Here is a 9818-nt window from a genome sequence, read left to right as displayed (position 1 = left end):
CCGGTTGAACCAGTTTTGACACCGGTTGAACCAGTTTTACCCAGTTCATTTCAAGTTTTTGTTGAAATAATTTCCGCTTGCCTATTCACCCCCTCTAGGCAACTTTCAATGGATCCTCGTAATCGCTACACCATTGCTCCATTGGTTATTACCCATGGCACATGAGTGACCTCGCTACGAAGGCTGATCCCTGCAAGTGCAATCAAGAACACAAGCAAGAACAGGAAGAATACAATCAAAACTGCATTAATCACGAGGTGGGGTCTCACAAACCGATGATCGACAATAATGTTCAATGATAGATATGATCTAAGCAAATCCCAAAACCTAATGTGGTGGCGACTGCTCTTAGAATAGAGGTTAGGGGCGTGCACAACCCCTGGAGGTACCCCTAATGGGCTCCAACACAATACATGGCCCATCGGCCCAATAGACGGTGTCGCAGCACCAAAACAGAATCTCAGCCCTGACTTGTTTCGACGATTCCCATTGAATCCGAATGAATTTTAAGGTAGGACTAGTTGGGTTGGTTATATAATCTTCTTATATTTCCAACCATATCAAGTCCATCGCAATCAAAGTCCAGATGTGTCCTAGGCATCCATGCATTTTAGTGCAAACTGGTTCTATAACCCAAGATGGAATCGCAGTCGAGTCAGACTTGCTATTGTGGACGCCCTTGCACCTCCTCCTCGACATCTTGGTCTTTCCCAAGTCCTAGATGGTCCTCTCTGTGACAGAACCTCCCAAGTAATTAGGCCCACCTACAGTTGTCCTTGTCCAACGGACCTCAGACAACCCTGTAGGTGCCCCTGAATCACTTGACAAGTTCGGTATCTGCTTTTCTCACCTTTCCCAAGAGCGTTTCACCTGTCACGCAGACATTACAAGCATCGGAGTTACGAGAATGCGGAAGCAATTACATAAACTTACCTTTATTTTAAAGTAAGATAAAGTTGAATATGTACAGACCAGATTATATCCTAGGAGTGCAGAGTAATATTATTACACATACCAAGGGAGGCAAAAACTCCTCCCAATAAGTTCTTACATAAAAGTTCTAATGGAGGATCCTTTCCTCCCGCACTTCATTCCTTGCGTTCTTCCTTTGGTACCACCTTAGAACAGAAACAACAAAAATTTGTCGCTTCCTCACCTAAAAACAACGGGGAATAAAACCCTGAGTATGGAATTGCTCAGCAAGTCTTACCCGACTAAAGAAAAGACTCTCAAGGGTATGCTGGTTAAGGGAGTCAAGGTAAGGCTTCTCAATAATCAAAGACTCTGTTTTGCAGAAATGCTTACTAAAGTGGATCCTTAAAAATCCAGTTTTATTTGTCAAGTTAAGTAAAATTACCTGCAACTAGAGTTCTTTCTACCCTAGTTCAATCACTTGACCTGCACTAGCCAATTTCTTAACAAACCTTTCATCTTTACTGGATTGCTACGTGTAAGTCAGTGACCAAGTCTTCATAACCGTGAAGGTACGGCGATCCGAATCGATTATACTCAGCTGAGGATCTCCAATCACACGACATATGTAGCACTTAACCCTTGCATATGTCAACCCGCCACCGAGGTTCTTAAGACCAGATCAGGTTCACGCGAACCGAGAGCATAGATACACCACCGTACAGCCTCTTGCTACGGAGGGTACACGCTACTCTCGCCACCGCTCCATGCCCATTCTGTGTTATCTTATTCTGGCCTTAGTCTGCCCGAGGCAAGGCTTACCCATGACGAGCCATGTGACCAGTTAAAGGGTCCCCGGTCAGCAGGCCTACATCAGCAGGCCTACTCCTTTCTCGTGCAAGTCACCCACCCGGTCTCGGCTTAATCATTTCAAACCCAAAGTTTGGTACCTGGCAGAGGTACATCTTTTCCGATGTTGAACCCATCACGTCCGTGATGGATCCACCATCAAGTTTTATTTTCGAAAACATCCCACCCACTTTTGCCACATCATCTTTTGTAAAAACAAACATTTCGTTTTTCTAAAGCAAGGCTAAGCATCAAAATCTTTTGTAAAATGGGTGATCAAGGAAGGTAATCAAATTCAAGGAAGGTAATGCAGGAATTGTTTTATCAATCAACTCCTATCACCTAATGCATCAAGCAAGTGAGAAAGATTTTAAAACATCAAGGAAGGTGGCAAATGCACCGGGGCTTGCCTTCGTTGATAGGTGAGTCAGGCTCGGATCCGCAGATATCAAAGTAGAAACAATTTCCTGCCTGAGATTCCGAAGGTGGTGGTGTCTTCTCTTCGGTCACTTCGACTTCTTCTTCATTTTCTAAATATAACCATATAGGTATATATATAAGAATGAATGCCATGAAATGCTCATGAGAGTGCAAAGATAATAAGGATTTATTATCTAAAGTCTTGAATACAACTTTCCTTCACGGAACTCCAAGAACTTAGGGTTTCCGGAGTCAGTAAAGGAGTTCAAAGGGCAGGGGTAGAGTTTTGGGTTCTAGTTATCAAACAAGGTCCAAATCAAACCAAACTCTACCCAAGTCTTCTAAATAATGTGTAGAGCTTTAATAAAAAGTTTGGACATTTTTGGAATGATTATCTATTTTCTAAAAATCTAGAACTAATGTTTTAAGCTACTTTAAATACTCCAAAATTCCTTATTTAATCTAAAAATCAGAAAACTATTTTTATTAAATACTTCAGAAAATTAGGGATCTAAGAAAATTGGTATCATATTTTTAGGATTTTTATACAATTTCCTATCAATTTCTAAAGTTGAATAGAAAAAGAAAAAAGAAAAGATGTAATAGTGTTGGGCCAAATCCGGTCCAGGCGGCCCAACAACGCAAGGAACCGGAAGCGCGCCCTCGCGCGTCCGCGCGCGTGCTGGCGGTTTTGCGGAAAAGCCCTCGGCTTACTGATCAATCCAAAGTGGGTTCAATCACTATTGCATGAGTCGCTGACGGTTTGCAGAAACACCCCCGAACTTCTATTTCTTTGCACAATGGGGTCCCCGACGACGGCGAACGCGGCCGAGCTTCGGTGAGCTCCTGGACCGGCCGAATGGGCCAACGACTAGGGTCCCCGAGCGGCTAACACCGAATTGTACCTTCCCCGAACCATTCCCCTAACCTAATTTCATCAAGGACCACATGGCTTGCTCTGGCCACGGTGACCGAGGGTGTTGCGGATAGATGAGTGCGTTTCCGGTGATCTAAGGATACTCAGTGCAATTGAGTGGGTCGATGGGCATCACGGGTATATGAGAGCACTCAAACGAGGGAGAAAGCGGCATGAACTGACCTGAACGGTGCTGGCCACGACGAGCTCGGTTCTTGTGGTGCGGCAGACCGATTTGGGGGAAAACAGCGATTCTCCGGCTGGGGGGCTAATCGGGGAATGGAGTGGTTGCCATGGCTTCGCGATGACCTAGCGCAACAGGTTCGGCCATCAATTTATAGAGAGCTTCGACGGTGGTGCGCAATTTGGCCGAGCAACGCAGCTGGCCGGAGATAAGGAAGAATACCGACGCAGTGAATACGTGTTCAACGCCGTGGCAGCTATTCCGGTGAGCAACGGGGAGCTAAAGTGAATCGTGGCGGTGTGGTGGCGAGGCTCGGACACGCGGCGCAAGGCCGAGAGGCGGGGATCACCGGCATGCCCACTGAATTTCCACCGCGGCGTGTGCGGTACGGTGGCCGGATTTGTTTATGGCCGGAGTTATCCACAGCGATGATATTTGTGTGACCCTGAGCGCTATCCAAACCATCTAAGCACAAATCGCGGCGACGACGACACGAATCGCGGCGGAGGGTCGGTCGTCGGTGGTGAGGTTGCCACGCTGGCGGTCTGATCATCTCGGGACACTGTACCATGGCGAGAACTCATCAGAGCACCTGACAGATCATCTTGGAGCTCCATTTCCTCCCAAATCAAATGGCAACTCATCCAGATCTCTACAGCAATATTGTAGTGCTATAAACCAGCTACAACTCGACTATAGGGATTAAACTTAGTTGAGCACTGGATCAAGGTTGAATCCAAGTCCAAAGTTAGCTCTGTTACACTGAAATTCTGAATTTCAGAGTTCCATTAGCCTGACAGTCCAACTTTGGGCTTAATTATCTTTAATATCTTCTCAACAACTATGCTTACTCTCTTAAGCAAAGTTGTTCTCCTTTGTTTGGTCTACAATTTCGATGTGGTGACCTAGGGCAAAAACCCTAGAATTTGAAAGATACAAAGCTCCAAAGTTGAGCCCTCAACACTGAATTTCAGACTTAGTATAGAACTCAATTGAGGTCCATTTTGCAATTAAGTCCAAAATCCAATATTTGGCTTACAAGTCCACACATTTGTGAACCAAATGACTTTATATGCTTTAACATTGTAGTTTTTACACTTTAGTCCAAATGTGCACTGTTTTTGCACATAGGCCCCTAGGGTTTAGATTTAGGGTTTTCCAGGGTTTCAATTAGGGTTTTTGGTATCTCAGGGTTATGAATGTAATGTAGATCCATCTTTGGTAACATTCTATGATTGTTTTACTTAAACCTTAGGGTTTTCTCAATTTGGGTCATGTTTTACCCTTTTGGTCCCTATTTAGGGTTAAGTCCCCTATTCCAGGGTTCTATTTGCAACACACCCAAAACAATACAACTTGTTTGAAATTTTTACCTAGTGAATGCACTCCAGGTGTGTCAAACATATACAATGCCAATGTTTATGATGTTATGCTCAAATTTTAGTAGCAGTAACACCAGGGGTGTTACATCCTTCCCCCCATAAAAGAATCTCGTCCCAAGATTAAAAGTCCTAGGGTAAGTAATGGTAAAGAAAACGCATCACGTCTTTATTTCCTTATTCTTGGTACAAGGCAGGGGTGGTTTGGGAATTTACTCCTTTATTACAGTAGCTATACATCTTTACAAATTACAAGAGGCTAAAAAGCCTGGGAAATTCTTATCTAAAAAGTCTTGAGTTTCCCATGTAGCCTCATCTTCGGAATGTTGGTTCCACTGTATCTTATAAAACTTGAGAGTTTTTCTCCGGGTAATTCTGTCCTTCTGATCCAAGACTCGAATGGGATGCTCGGAATATGTCAAGTCTGGTTCAAGGACAACATCTGTCACTTCAATGGTTCGATCGGGAACCCGAAGACACTTCTTCAATTGTGACACGTGGAACACATTATGCACAACAGACAAGGTTTCGGGTAATTGGAGTCGGTATGCTACTGGCCCATATCTTTCAAGAATAAGGAAATGACCAATATATCATGGTGCAAGCTTTCCTTTAACCCTGAAACGCGATACACCTTTCATTGGCGAAACCTTTAGGTAGACATAGTCTCCCTCAAGGAAATATAAGGGCATTCGCCATTTGTCTGCATAACTTTTCTGACGAGCTTGAGCTTTCTTCAAATTATGAATTATTCTTTGAACTCTTTCTTCGGTCTCTTTCACCATATCAGGCCTGAAGAAGTACCTTTCACCAGGTTCAGACCAATTTAGCGGAGTACGACATCGTCGTCCATATAAAGCTTCAAAGGGTGCCATCTTGATGCTTTCTTGATAGCTATTATTATATGAGAATTCCGCAAACGGCAAACATTCATCCCATTTTTGTGGGAATTCCAGAACACATGCCCGCAACATATCTTCAAGTATTTGGTTCACCCTCTCAGTCTGTCCACTGGTTTGAGGATGGTAGGCTGAACTATGGAGCAACTTAGTACCCAAGGATTTGTGAATTGCTTCCCAAAACTTGGCTATAAATTGAGGTCCACGATCCGACACTATAGTCTTTGGAACACCATGCAGACTAAGAATACGAGCAATGTACAATTGGGCATAGACAGTAACCGGGTGATCTGTCTTGACTGGCAGAAAATGAGCAATTTTCGTAAGCCGATCAATTATAACCCAGATAGAATCATACCCTTTTGTAGTCCTGGGTAATCCCACAATGAAGTCCATACTAATATCTTCCCATTTCCATGTTGGGATCGGCAAAGATTGTAATGGACCAGCAGTCTTCATGTGTATGGCCTTGACACGTCTGCAGGTGTCACACCTAGCCACATAGCGTGCAATTTCAATTTTCATCTTCGTCCACCAGTAGTGTTGCTTTAGATCATGATACATATTAGTGCTTCCGGGATGAATAGAATAGCGACTAAGATGTGCTTCATCTAAAATTTGCTGGCAAAGCTCTTCATGCTTTGGCACAACTATGCGGTTGTTGAACCATACAACACCTTGATCGTCTTCTTTGAAACATTTGGCTTTTCCAGCCCTTATCTTCTCACGTATGTGTTTCATACCCTCATCATCTTTCTGTGCGTCAATTATCCTTTGTAAGATGACTGACTCTAGCTTCAAATGATTTGAAGTCCCATGCTGAATCATTTCTAGGTTTAATTTCTCCATCTCCTGGCATAATGTAATGTCAGAAGTCCTCACTGTTAGACAATGGCAGGAAGCCTTGCGACTGAGTGCATCTGCCACTACATTTGCTTTGCCTAGGTGATAATGGATTTCTAATTCATAATCCTTGATCAGCTCGAGCCATTGCCTTTGTCTCATATTCAATTCTGACTGGGTGAAGATATACTTCAAGCTTTTATGGCTTGTATAAATATGACAGACATTACCCAGCAGATAATGACGCCAGATCTTTAGGGCATGAACCACCGCAGCTAGCTCCAGATCATGAGTAGGATAATGTTCCTCATGTCGGCGCAACTGCCTTGAAGCATACGCAATTACTCGGCCTTCTTGCATTAACACACAGCCGAGACCACTGCCTGATGCGTCACAATACACATCAAAGGGCTTATTAATATCCGGTTGAGCCAATACCGGAGCAGTGGTTAATAATATCTTCAATTGTCCAAAAGCTTCATTACACATTGAAGACCAATTGAATTTAATATCATTCTTCAATAAACTTGTGATTGGCTTCACAAGCTTAGAAAAATCTGGTATAAATCAGCGGTAATAACCAGCCAGTCTAAGGAAACTTCGGACTTGATGAACAGTGGTCAGGGGTTTCCACTCCAAAATGTCCTTGACTTTGCTGGGATCTACCGCAATCCCCCTGGCAGACAGTACATGTCCCAGAAATTGAATTTCCTCCAGCCAAAACGCGCATTTGCTGAACTTGGCATATAACTGATGTTCTCTCAAGCGCGTTAACACGATCTGTAAGTGTTGGGTATGCTCCTCTTCATTCTTGGAATATATTAAAATATCGTCTATGAAGACCACCACAAACTTGTCCAACTCGAGCATGAATACCGAGTTCATCAAATATGTGAAGTGGGCAGGAGCATTTGTCAATCCGAAAGACATTACCAGGTATTCAAATAAGCCATACCGCGTAGTGAATGCGGTCTTTGGTATATCCTCGGGCCGAATACGGATCTGGTGATAGCCCGATCTGAGATCAATCTTGGAGAATACCCTCGCTCCAGTTAGTTGATCAAATAGAATATCAATCCATGGAAGAGGGTACTTGTTTTTGATATTGACCTCATTCAGGGGTCGATAATCCACACACATCCGTAAAGTTTGATCCTTCTTCTTGACGAATATGGCTGGACAACCCCATGGCGACGAGCTTGGCCGGATGAATCCTTTCTCAAGTAGATCTTGTAATTGAATCATCAGTTCTGCCAGCTCATTTGGAGGCATTCAGTACGATCTTCTAGATACGGAAGCCGTACCGGCCTTCAACTCAATTACAAACTCTACCTTCCTTTCAGGTGGCAATCCAGGCAAATCCTCTGGAAAGACATCGGGAAACTCGCATACTACCAGAATATCCTTGATCTCCGGTATAATGGCTTCATAAACTCTGCCAGTAGCTTTGGTTGGAATGGGGATAGGCAAAAGAATTTCTTCTTGGTTATGACTCAACCTGATAATTCTCTGATCAATGTTGAGGGTTGCTTTGTGTCGGGCCAACCAATTCATGCCCAAAATGACATCTATGTCTTGGCCTTTTAGAACAATCATATTAGTAGGAAAGTCTCGTCCGGCCAATGTTACGGGCACTTGATAGGCCACTTCTCTAGTAAATATTTGTCCCCCAGGTGAGTGAATTTTAAACCCTTCTTTTGATTCATGGTATGAAATGCAATGTTGCTCCACAAATTTCTTGCTGATGAATGTATGCGAAGCACCAGAATCAAAGAGAATAACTGCGGGATGATTGGCCACAAGGAACGTACCCATCATTACCGGCTCACCGTCCGGTGTAGTGGCCACTTGCGTATAATATATGCGTCCTGTCTTCTTTGTATTTTTGCCCATAGTATTTCCCTTGGCTTGAGATGAATTCCCAGATCCTTGTTGATTATTTGACTGGTTCTGCTTTGGATAAGGGCAATCCTTGATAAAATGCCCAGACTTTCCACAATTGAAACATCCCGTTGATGAACTGGGAAGGGCAGGGAATCGAGTGCCTAGGGCACCCGGCTGACTTGATGTAGTGGGGGCATTATTGGGACGAATAAATACCGGTTGCTTAAAAGGGAAGGAGGGTGGACGAGAGAAAGAGCGATTCTAGTTGGAAGGCCGGATAACAAACCGTTGCCTTTTCACCGGGCCCTGACTAGGCCTGTCACCTCCAAAACCCTTGGATTTTCCGGCGCCTGCATACTTTGCTTCAACTGCCAATGCTGTACTGACAGCTCTTCCATAAGTAAGATCTATGCAGGTTGCCATCTTTCTTTGCAGTCGATCATTTAAACCTCTCATAAAACAATTCTTCTTCTTCTTCAAATCAGTGTTAACTTGATCGATTGCGTACTGGGATAAATGATTGAATTTATTGAGATACTGATTAACAGTATCCCCTCCTTGCTTTAGCTTCATAAATTCCTCCTGTTTCAGGTGGAGGACTCCCTCAGGCACATAATGTTCTCTGAAGGCTAACTTGAACTCATCCCAGGTTATTTGATGACCAGCCGGTTGTACGACAACAAAATTTCCCCACCAGGTGCTGGCAGGTCCACGCAATTGCTGTGCCGCAAATAGGGGCTTCTGGATTTTGGAACACCGAATAAGCCCAAATTTCTGCTCGATGATGCGGACCCATTCGTCCGCTTCTAAGGGGTCTTCCGCCTTAACGAACAACGGTGGGCGTGTCTCGGAGAAGTCCAAGCAAAAGGTTTCACAGGGGCCCTGTTGATAACCCCTCCCGCCTTGTTGTTGGAACTGCTGACTCGCCATCTCTCGCAGAAAACGGGTATTATCCGCGGTTGCGTTTACCAAGGCGGCGATAGCCTCGGCAAGTGTGGGAGGGACTGGAGGTGGATTCGGCGTTGCCTCCCTCCCACGGGAGGTACTGGCCCCGTCCTGTGCGCGAGTCCTGGAAGGCATCTGTGGCAACAACATTTGGAAACAATATGACATGCCAAAGGAAACCATCCATTTTACATTACTAAAAAGAGTAATGTTATAGACTCGAATTTTTACAACAGGATACACTACCTATTATACAATAGCACTACCTATTATACAATAGTACAACCTATTATACAATACACTACTTCTATTTCTACTACTACACCACTATTCCTGCTTCCGGTTGCTCCTGGCAGCCTCGTCGTCGGGTGTGGGAGACCATTCATCGACCAACCTCATAGAAGGAGGGGGCCTAAAAAGGTCCAACTCACCACCAAGCGCTTCTCCCGCAACATGCGAGGGTCCGGCTTCCGATCCGACAGGATCCGCAGGTTCACTGGGGTGCAGTTGCGAATATAATACATGAACTTCTTCATGTAAGGTATTGCAATATGTCTGTAGGTTATCAACGGCCAAGTTGAGCTCTG

The sequence above is a fragment of the Zea mays genome, chromosome 5 (assembly GCF_902167145.1).
Source record: "Zea mays cultivar B73 chromosome 5, Zm-B73-REFERENCE-NAM-5.0, whole genome shotgun sequence".
Classification (NCBI taxonomy): Eukaryota; Viridiplantae; Streptophyta; class Magnoliopsida; order Poales; family Poaceae; genus Zea; species Zea mays.
Note: the sequence above shows the minus strand (reverse complement) of the source record.